Raw genomic sequence first — 10,127 nt, forward strand, 5'->3', positions numbered from 1 at the left:
TCGCGATATTACAATGTTGTCAAATAAGGGAAAAAATAAGTAATAAAAAATATTTAGGTGCGTCCACTGTATTATATACTATTTTTGTTATTGTTGTGAAAGAGCCATACGGCTGACTTTTTATCAACGGATGTATTTTTAACTATATAACTGATTAAAGTAATTAAACGTATTTAAAAATATAGACGCCTAAGAAAAACAAATTATGATAACAGTGCTTATTATGGAAAAAAATATTTGTTATTATCCAACGACTTATGTAAATCAAGTTTTTGTAACCGTGGACTAACACCACTAGGTGGCATTATTGAAGTGAAAGCTTATGTTACTATAAAATTGTTCACAACCTGAAATAAAACAAACGGAATAACTTTAAAAATAATAATAATAATCAAACAATTATATACATATGTATATATTTATAGTGAAATGATAAATGGAATAATAATGAAGACATAAAATAAAAATTGAGAGAAATTAACATTTTTTGTCCAAGGATAACACCATTTTGCTCTTGTAATTAACTTGATGAATTTAGTTCTTTTATTTATATGTATTTGTATTTATTTAAAAAATCGAATGCCGTATCTTCCCCCTGCTGCACTAAATTTCCTGGGAAAAGGGAGAACACACCTGGAAACATCACATCACTTTTCCTCATGCGTCTCCACGCACATGAGAACCAGCGGACGCGCCTCTGATTTAGCGTTATCTGCAGGATGGGCATGACCACTGGCGTTGACATCGTATCTCCTGCCAACGTAGGGTGTAAAAAGGATTGTGATAAGCCACATAATGGAGGGACGAGGCGTAGTGATGATGTCAACTGAGTAGTGGACCATAAAGCTATGATACGACAGTCACACTTTCTTTCTTTTTAAATTTTTATATATTTATTCTTGGCCTTCTACCGAGCATAAAGTAATCAATTTAATCTGCTTTGTTTTAAGTCTTTTGGCTTGATAAAGGTATTTCCTGGGATTGGCCCGGGAAAAGCCAGCAAAACAAATTAGAGTGGTCAATTTTAAGTATTGCACATAACATAACTTTTTTTGGAGTCTGTTTCTTCCCATTTGGAAAACTTTACAAAATCACATTATTGTAAAAGCAATCCACTAAAGCATATTGACTGACTGAAAATGATTCTTAAATTGGTAGGGAATATTTCACTTATCCAAACTGAATATGTATATTTATTTCTTTACATTCTTAGGTCCTAGGTTTCTGAAATTCTGAAAAAATTGAATAAATGTGAGATCAAATCACACCAATTCTATAAATTAGGTTTTCCAAAGTGTGTGGGGGGTAAATACCGTGATGCACATACATTACTGAGAGCAGTGCAAAACCTATGGAAAAAAATGCATATTCAAATAAACAAAATGAATTGTTGAATGCTTAATGAAACCACAATACCACCACCATGCACATTTGTATAGCGTAATCTGAGCCGAAATGCCATGCCCTCAGAAGGCACGTCATGTTTCTCGCAGCAAGTATAGAAGGATGAGCCTACTTTTAAGTGCAAACAAGCCAGTGCACGCTCACACGCAATATGTCACACACGTGTCATAACACTTCACTAGAAAATGTGCTCAGAGCTTTAGGTTAAATGGCCTCATAAACCTGCTTAATTTGCACTGAAATATTACAAATGTCCATAAAACGTACCCCTTAACTTTTTAATTAAAGTAGGACTAGTTGTAAACATGTCAGCCTGCATTTTTTTTGGTTTTCCTATATTTTATTTATTAGCAGTGGGTGCCGTGCTCGACGAAACGGACACAACAAACAGCGACCTCTCGGGGTTCCAGCGAAAAAAAAGCGGGACTTTTCCGGGATCCTGCTGAGGCCTGAAACAGCAGAAGCGGGGCAGACGCAGCGTCAGCCTCCAAAAAAACCGAAGCCGCAAATTATGTCTGGAACATGGAAAAGATCGTGTGGCCCCCGCAGACGGGCCGAGCAGGGGCGGCGAGAGGGAGCCGCTTTAGCGGTAACGGGGTTGGAATTGGACGGATACGATTTACATTCCTTCTCCAAGGATGTGATATCAAGACAAGGTCAGAGCGAGGCTAATGCACGAGACGCATGAACAGAGGGGGGAACGCAAGGCCTGGTGGCGCTCAACTCAAACGCCCCAAATTCCATCCGCTTATTTTAATTCGGCATGTATTATTATTAAGCGAAGCCACCTGAGAGTGTAGTGGTTGACTCACCTGACTCCGGTGTGGGCAGCGTGGGATCGATTCCTGCTCAGTGGTGCTGTGGTTGTGAGTGCGAATGGTTATCTGTCTCTACGTGTGCCGTACAACTGACTGGCGATCAGTTTCAACTGAAGTCAGCTAGGATAGTCTCCAGCACCCCGTGAACCTGACAGGTTAAACAGTGCTGAAAATGGATGAATGAATATTATTAGCAAGAGGTCATCAATGAATCACATTACAATAAAAGCATTCAATTCAATTGAAAGTGTATGTGTCTAGGTATGCTGGACTATCTTCTGAATTGGTGCACTCGCTATTTCTGTGACCGGATGTTTCGTCGAAAGACGTTTGGTCCCCGGATGTTTGGTCCCCGGACGTTTGGTCGACCGGATGTTTGGTAGAACGGACGGGCCGTCGACCGGACGTTTGGTCGCTGGGTTCGCTCGCTGTCAAATTATGAGAGAGAGAGAGAGAGTTTACTGTTGAAAGTGAGCAACCAGGTAATCTCTTGCTCTCAAAATCATAATCATGAAAGAGAGAGAGATAGTCCGTTCTACCAAACGTCCGGTCGACCAAACGTCCGGTCGACCAAACGTCCAGGGACCAAACGTCCGGGGACCAAACGTCCGGGGACCAAACGTCTTTCGACGAAACGTCTGAGTGCCGCTATTTCGATTGTGCAAGATGGTTGCCATCATTAAGATGAGACCCCGCTCAAGTGCATATCAATAGAAAGAAGCTTGTTTAATTTAGTCGAAATAATTTGGAGAAAAATGACAGTGATTTATAGTAAGTTATTTATTTTCCTTTAACTCTTTGGCGGTCATTGATATTGATAGATGTCTAACATCGTTAGTTGGTGTTTTTAAAAATAAAAAATGAATAACCACCATGACACCTACTCTGTGAATACAGAACAGTAGGTAGACCTGGTTTAGCAGTGAATAAATAATCACCAGTGGGAGAAATGGCTACAAATTTAGACTGTCATTTTTTTTTTTTTTTACATTTCACTTATTTGAGCTTATCTTTGTCACTTAATTTGTCACTTTAATTCTATGGACTGCTTCAAGTTATTCTCATGAATTCCACTGTGTAAGATCTGATCATTGAAGTTTTTACTCGCTAATTTTGCTATATTTATACAACAGCGGAAATCCAATTTTCCTTGCCTAAAAGTGCCGAGCACAAGGGTTTATTTTTAAATTAAATATTTTTTGACATGAGTAAACACTGCAAGTCTGTGAAAATGAAAGACTATGCATTATGCATTAAGCATTATGGACGCTCAGGTCATCTTATCTAACATATACAAAATCAAAGACAGAACACACCAACTTTTTTTGACAAAACAAACTTTCTCTGCAAGGAGCCCAAAAGCTTCTTGACATGTATTGATGATATGACTCAAGAAAGCTGAACTTGCTACTTAGTGTTCATCGGTTTTCACCTAAGAACCCGAAAACAATAAATTGATATCATTTCCAATACGAGTGATGATTGAGCTCGATGAAGTTGACGGTCTAATGGGTTTCATTTCAAGCTTTCTGCTATCACAATTTGCGGAGTAAGGGATTGTTTCCTGAACGCTAACCATTAAAATCAAAGCTACAATTATGCATCACTATTCATTTCTACATGGAGCAAAAGTTGAAATATTATTACGGATGTTTTTTTTGGGATGGTAGCCCCTTTTGAGGAAACGTCTCAAAGTCCACTAACATCTGACGGGTTTGCACATTCCGTCTGTAGACCTCAAAGCCCGGAGGTGCCTGTTTGTAATTGCACAGGAGGAAAAGAAAATGAAATGCTGAAAGAGACCAGCCTTTTGGCATCTTTTATATTAAATACACAATGGCGGTTCTTGGATAGATCTTCAATACTGGCGTCAGAAAATCTGTTTTGCTTTTAAAAGTGGACAAAGTGAAGATCAAAATACTGAAATATAGAAACACCTTTAAAATCATTTAGATGGCGCAGTGAATTATAAGGGCGTGAATCGGCGTGTTTTGTTGTAATTGCAAAATATAATAGTGGTGGGAAAGACTTTTTTCATGTTGTGTTTAGGTCAGTGTTACAAATTGACATGCATGGGGTTGGTTTGTTTAGTTTTTGTCTTTTTATTTACTAATTCGCATGTTGATTAAAATAGGGATCCATTTTAAAAAGTTTTAAAAAGTGAATGGTCATGTCAGTCTTCCACGTTGGTGAATATAAGTGTGGTTTAATTTAGGGTCACGTTTCCTAAAGGGAGGTCTCAGAGAAGAGAAGAAAAGCAACTTCTTGTGATCAAAGGACTTGGGTTTGTGACCGGCGCACATTTGACTCTGCCTGTTTGACAAGAAGAAACATTAAGTTAAGATGTAGACTGACTGTTGAACTGGGATGTGTATATTTTAAACATTTTAAAGAGAATTTCCATGTCAATTTGTCCCCTGTGTATGTGTAAAAGAAGGAGGGTGAAGATGATGATGTGTCAATGGGTCATTAGTGTGAAGGGAGACTTTTCTGACACACTGCAGAGATTAACATCCATTACTGAAGCCATTGCCGCTACCACCTACAACAGTTATGACAGCCCTAAATTCCAAACATGGGAGCCCGTTTGGACCACACGCTTTTAACCCGCATTGACGTTTGCGAGAGGGATAGGGGCAGAGTTTAAAGAAGAGCTGTGGGAAACAATTATCCCACTCCAGAGACGCGCAGGACTGGTAGGTATTGTACCAGGATTAGTGTCCATTTTTGACATGTACTGACAAACCCTCCTGCTGATCTCCTCAGAAGAAGCAAGGTATTATTAAGCAGCCTTCTCACTGGGGGCCTAGAATCCCTACGTGGGAGTGAGTGACAAGCTAATAATGTTGGTGGGGAAAAGGGGGTGGAAATGCATTCCTGTGCATTCAAGTGCTCACCTGTGTAAAAGTGAAATCATGCAAAAAAAGCACCGTTGACCGTATGCCACCATCTTTTGCATCTTTTGTCACTATAGCAATCTCCAATGAACATGGGGGCATTTTTAAAGATTTAATTATTTTTTATTATTTGAATCGTAGTCTCCTCTAAATTGCAACTACCGTATTTTCACGACTATAAGGCGCACATAAAAGTCTTAAATGTTCTCCAAAATAGACAGGGCGCCTTATAATCTAGTGTGCTTTATATATGGACCAATACTAAAATTGTTATCACAATAAAATAAAATAAATCAGTCGATAGGGTACACCACCCTCTAAAGCTCTCACAACTACGGCAAGCAGCCCCCGACTCTACTGTTTTTCCCGTAGAAAAAGTACTGCGCAGTGACTGCTGGGATATGTAGTTCTTTTGTCAATACACCCAATGGATTGTGTCCTGTATACATCGGCATCAACACAGCTTTACGAAGCATGGAAAGCAGCGTTGGAAAAGTTACGCTAGCTACTAGCTAGCTACTATTTGCGAATGGATTGTGGCCTCCTGGACGAACGTATAAAACAGTTCAATTCGGACACAGAAAATTAGGACTTTTTTGATGGATTTGTGGGTGATAATGACATGAGTACATTGTAAAATGGCTAAATAAAGTACAACCAAACTCAGTTTTACTTCCGTTGCCTTTTTAAAAACATGTTTTTAGCGCGTCTCTGTATGCTTAAGCTGGTGTATGTTTTGCCATGCCTGGCTGCGTCTTTAAAAACGGTGCGTCCTGTGTGTGTGTCAAATACAGAAATAGCACTTGTTACTGATACTGCGGCTTAAAATACGATGCGCCATATATTCGTGAAAATACGGTATGTATGAGTGTGAGCGTGAATGATTGTCCGTCTCCTTGTGCACTCCGATTATAGCCATATTTGGATGGGATGGCCTCAAGCACCCCCCACGACGTCAATCGCAAAAGGCAAAGTTAAGCAATTGTAACAATAAGCCACTTTAAAAACTACACAATGATCAAAATGTGCTTGTTCACAACTTGATTTGATCCCATTAAGCACATGCCAGGTGCGTGGTTGGAGCACTCCCAAGTTGCCATACGACCCACCCTGTTTACGTGCTCCCACTGGTGTTTGTGGTTCGTAGCTGAGCCAATGAAAGCTGTTTATACAGTCCATGAGGGCAAATAAAGATGCTATCTACGATTCTTCATCTGTGACCAAAACAAATTGTGCAATTAAACATTCTTTAATTGCTGCAACCTCGGTTGATAATGTCAGTTTGGCTACTCCTTCAGCTTTTGTAAGAATGGAGAACTTTGCAAATACGCTTTTGCTCGTTTGGGGTCAGGGTCACGTTTGTGTATTTTTATCTATGTCAAAGAACACACAAAATAACACTAATAAACACATAAATTAGACAAAAACAATGACTTATATTAAAAATAAAATAATAATCAAATTTGGAATGATTACAAATAAAAGACATTCTAGATATCCATTATTTATTTTTATGTACAGCTTATCCAGACATGCGTTGCAGGTGTGCTGGAGTCATTTTTAGTTGACATTAGACTAGTTTATATACAATATATGTATATAAACAGGCAATAAAAAATAGCTACATGAGCAACACAAACCAATTTTGTATAAGTGAGGCAAAATTAACATAAAATAAATATTATATTGTAAACATTGGGCATCTCCAAAATAATATCTTTGTGGTCATAACTTTTCAGATCAAATCATATCAATTCACAATACAATTAGTGTATATAACAACTATATTCAGCCTAATAGTGCACAAGGTGCCCTATTTGTAATAAATGAATAAATGAATAAAATATGAAATTGACCAAATATGGGAGGTTTCTGCTGCTGACTATTAATAATAAATTGAAATGCATTTAGCTGCTAAGAATAATTTGACCAACCTTAGGTTGCTTTCAGAATAATAATAAAAAAAAAAAAAACAGGAGGTGATGAGTATTAAATTCAATTTCTGTAAATGCGTTTCGATACGCTGCATTTCAAATTTATACCACTTTCTATAGTGGGAGTTGAACAATTCACGCCTCAGCAGTTGTACACATCATTCCGCTAATCCCCAAATTGAAAGCGGTAGTAAAAGGGCTAAATATTTTTCATGAGTGGGCCTGCCAGAGTGTTCAGGTTACTCACCAGGATGATTGATAGCTCACTAGTAGATTTCAATGGTTGTCAATGTGACAAGTGATTATGGGGTTTCTTCTCTGAGTCTTGTGAAATGGCCTGCGGTCGTGTAGTTGCCGACAAATTTGTGAACTGTGCGTGAACCCGCCTGGCTTGCATGTGTGCGGAAAGCCGAGGTCTCGCCGAGGCAAGACTGGACTGCTATTTAACCTTGGCTGCCAATATTTAATCCAAAATCGACTTAACATAGATCCCTGTCTATCCTTTTCAATCGTGACATCGACTCAACTGAGTTAGACTCATGTGACATGAATCTGAGCCATGTGCGTGTTGAGTATAACAATACAGAAAGCTGTCAGACACACAATGTTCAAAGGGAAGAGTAAAAATTGAATTTTTACATACCAATAGTTGTGTCTGGAGTAAACAACCAAGTAAACCTTTGCATTCTGCGTCTTGTCTGTGATTGTTTAATATGTACTTTTGCCTCACTACTATATAACGGTGGGCTAATTTACATCCATGACCACCACAACAAAGTTCCTATCACCAGGGCAATTAGGGCTGGGTCAAGAACCAGAGCCACTTTAAAACATATTATAACTTTATTGATTTCTCTACTTTCTCAGTTAATATGGATTGGAAGTTTGTTGCTGTCAATGGCAGTCAATGAGTTACAGCTCCACAGTCTTGGAATTTACATTTAGATAGCACGGTATTTATTCGAGTATAACACGCACCCGTGTATAACGCGCATGCATCAGTGCTTTGATGATTAAACATTGGTATAATTCATCATAATAATATTTAAATTTTTTCAAAGTCTGATTGATTCACCAAACAATTGATTCCATTCTTCTTGAGCAAGGATAGTGCTCCCTGGGCAGACTCGTTTTACTGGAGCAACTTTTTAAAAATTTTTACAACTCTATTTTCCTATAAAATTGCCAAGGCTATTTGGAGAGGGCTGACTTTTGTAAAAGAAGGTAGATTATCGCCATTTGGCGGACAAAGACAGGTTTTAGGTCTCCTTTTATACATAACGGCTGTTGAGGAACCTTTTTAACCGGCAGAGAGCAGTGTTTCACCGGGATTTGTGTATAACACGCACCCGAATTTCCTTCGGGTTTTTTTCGTACAAAATTTTGCGCGTCATACGCGAATAAATACGGCATATATCTTGAGCCATGAAAAGAAACATAATGGACGTAAAAATACAGAATTGGTGCTGAATTTGTTTAAAAAAAACGCTGTGAACATTGCTACCTTGAAAAACAAGTATAATTTGTTCAGTCCGTACGCTCGTATCTCAAATGTTCTTTATCTTACCTTGTTTGAATGGAAATTCAATCAATCTGCTTGTCTCCTGTAAGTAAAAAATAAAGCTCTGTAATGAAATAAAAACAAAGTACATTTTTACATTGAAGAACTATTATTAATACTTACGATCCCAATTCCAATGAAGTTGCGACAGTGTTAAACATAAATCAAAATAGAATACAATAATTTACATATGATTTTCAAAATATATTTAATTTAATACACTATAAAAATATGATGATTAATGTAAAACTTATGGTTTTATGCCTGTGTGTATTTGTTTTTTGTTGCCTGTGTTCATGGTTTTGCAAATAATCATGACTACAACATGGCCCAAAAGAGGTGTGACAGGTGGCAAAAAAGAATGAGTTGACGAATGCTCATCAAATACCCGTTTGGGACATCCCGCAGGTGAATAGACTAATTGAGAACAGGCGTGGGCTATCATTGGCTATAATTGGAACTTCCTTGATTTGCCCATTCACAAGCAAAGATTAGGTGAGGTTCCCCTGTTTGTGAACAAGTTTGTGACTATATAGTCAAATGGTTTATGAACAATATACCTCAACATTATATTGCAAGAAATTTTGTTTTTTTTCCCCAATTCATCCATCCATCCAACCAATCGAAAAGCCAAAACCAATAGACCCACCCATCCGTCCATCATACATCCACCCAATCCAGCCACCCAGCCATCCACCCACCCATCCACCCATCCATCCATCCACCCATCCATCCATCCATCCATCCATCCACCCATCCACCCATCCACCCATCCACCCATCCACCCATCCACCCATCCACCCATCCACCCATCCACCCATCCACCCATCCACCCATCCACCCATCCACCCATCCACCCATCCTACCATCCATCTATCATCCACCCAACCATCCATCCAACCATCCATCTAGCCATCCATCCATCCATCCAATCCATCCATCCATCCTACCATCCATCTATCCATCTATCCATCCATCCATCCATCATCCTACCATCCATCTATCATCCACCCAACCATCCATCCAACCATCCATCCATCCATCCATCCATCCATCCATCCATCCATCCATCCAATCCATCCATCCATCCTACCATCCATCTATCCATCCATCCAACCATCCACCCTACCATCCATCCATCCATCTATCCATCCTACCATCCATCCTACCATCCATCCTACCATCCATCCTACCATCCATCTTACCATCCATCCTACCATCCATCCTACCATCCATCTATCCATCTATCCATCTATCCATCCATCCATCCATCCATTCATCCATCTTTCCAATAATTTGCCTATTTTTTTCAATCTCCTGTGAAGCCTATTGTCTGCTGCCAACTAGTATTTTAATCAAACAGTCCTAAGATTGACTGATGTCCATCAACTGCAAAATAGGGTGAAGGTGCTTGATGTTGTAAAGTTTTCTGCCACCACCTAGCGTTCAGGAGCTGAAAAGCATCTATCTTAATTTTTTTCTTCTTATTTAAAAAGTGTGGAATGTATCTTGA

General features: G+C 38.9%; 1 long non-coding RNA gene across 1 annotated transcript in view; it reads right to left on the minus strand.

The window, feature by feature from the left end:
* Nucleotides 1-8,512: 8,512 nt before the first annotated feature.
* LOC144085775 (uncharacterized) overlaps nt 8,513-10,127 on the minus strand; it is a 78,991-nt gene continuing 77,376 nt past the window's right edge. Inside the window, exon 5 of the long non-coding RNA XR_013304257.1 lies at nt 8,513-8,657. This is a non-coding gene — a long non-coding RNA (uncharacterized LOC144085775). The remainder of the gene's footprint in view (nt 8,658-10,127) is intronic.

The sequence above is a fragment of the Stigmatopora argus genome, chromosome 12 (genome assembly GCF_051989625.1).
Source record: "Stigmatopora argus isolate UIUO_Sarg chromosome 12, RoL_Sarg_1.0, whole genome shotgun sequence".
Taxonomy (NCBI): domain Eukaryota; kingdom Metazoa; phylum Chordata; class Actinopteri; order Syngnathiformes; family Syngnathidae; genus Stigmatopora; species Stigmatopora argus.